Source organism: Rattus norvegicus, chromosome 13, assembly GCF_021556685.1.
Source record: "Rattus norvegicus strain SHRSP/BbbUtx chromosome 13, alternate assembly SHRSP_T2T, whole genome shotgun sequence".
Taxonomy (NCBI): domain Eukaryota; kingdom Metazoa; phylum Chordata; class Mammalia; order Rodentia; family Muridae; genus Rattus; species Rattus norvegicus.
This window is the reverse complement of record NC_141546.1, coordinates 5875001-5876234: the sequence shown is the minus strand read 5'-3', so window position 1 is coordinate 5876234 and position 1234 is coordinate 5875001.

Sequence of the window (1234 nt, the reverse complement as noted above, 5' to 3'; positions counted from 1 at the left end):
TATTTTAATATTTTGTCCAGACATGCCAGAAAGATCACTGACAGCCAGATACAAGTTGAAATTCAGAGTCCTACAATGAAAACATTTGAAGAACTATTGAGCTATTCTTTTTTTGTTGTTTTTTGGGTTTGCTTTTTTGTTGTTGTTGCTGTTGTTACTGTTGTTTTGTTGATTTTTTTCTTTCTTTCCTTGATTTTATTGTCAATTTTAAATGTTGTTTCTTGGAAACTACTTACTTCACTTTTGAAGTAAGATTTCTCACTGAAAATTCTTAAGTGGCCTAGGCTAGCTGGCCAATGAGCCCCGAATATCCTCTTGTCTCTGCCTCCCCAGTGTTGATATTATAAGCGTATTGTCCTGTGCTCATCGTTTTCACATGAGTTCTGGGTATGCTATTAAACTTAATTCCTTGCACATTCATGCCAAGCCCTTTTTTGATTGACATATCTGTGCAGTTCTTACTGTGCTTATTTTTAAGTTTCTGAGTTCACCAAAACATGGGCCTTGCAGTAATGACTTGCTGGGTGTTGAATAAGTACTATGAAAAAGGCACAATCATTGCATGATGACAAATGAGTTAGTTACTTGTTTCTCTTATTTTTTGGCAAAGACACCAGAAGATTGAGGTATTTTATTTCATGAGTGAGAGAAGGGAAATGAGGGATATGAGGAGGACTGAGATTTACCCGGGAAAGTTGCCATAGCTATTCACTAATATTTTGATGGGGGAAAGATAGTGTTTCTGAATTTTTATGACAGTAGTTTTGCCTTCACTTAAATGCACTCTAAAGCTTCTGGAATACTTTATTTTGACACACAAAAGAGAAATGGTCTTGAGCACTGTTTCCCCATCTTCTCAGCTCCACAGGAATGACTTGGAATCACAGACATTCTTTCCATTGGTTTCCTATGAAGATTCATTGCTCATGGTCATAGGTCAGTGGGGAATTTTTGTACAAGAATGTAAAGAAATCTGTAGGTTATCATTCCATAGGCTGCCATACATCTTAAAACTATTTTCCTACTACTATTTTCCTTTGTTTCTGAACACCTTTGACTCTATTTTCATGTTTTATATTTATAAACAATTATTTGCAATAAAATTTAGTATTGTTAAAAAAGAGAAAACAAGATTTCTCACACTTACTTAATTTGCTTGTTGTGACTACCTTTAGTTGCATGCATTTTATTTTTCTGCAAATGACATAACTTTGCTTTTCCTAATAGCTGAAAA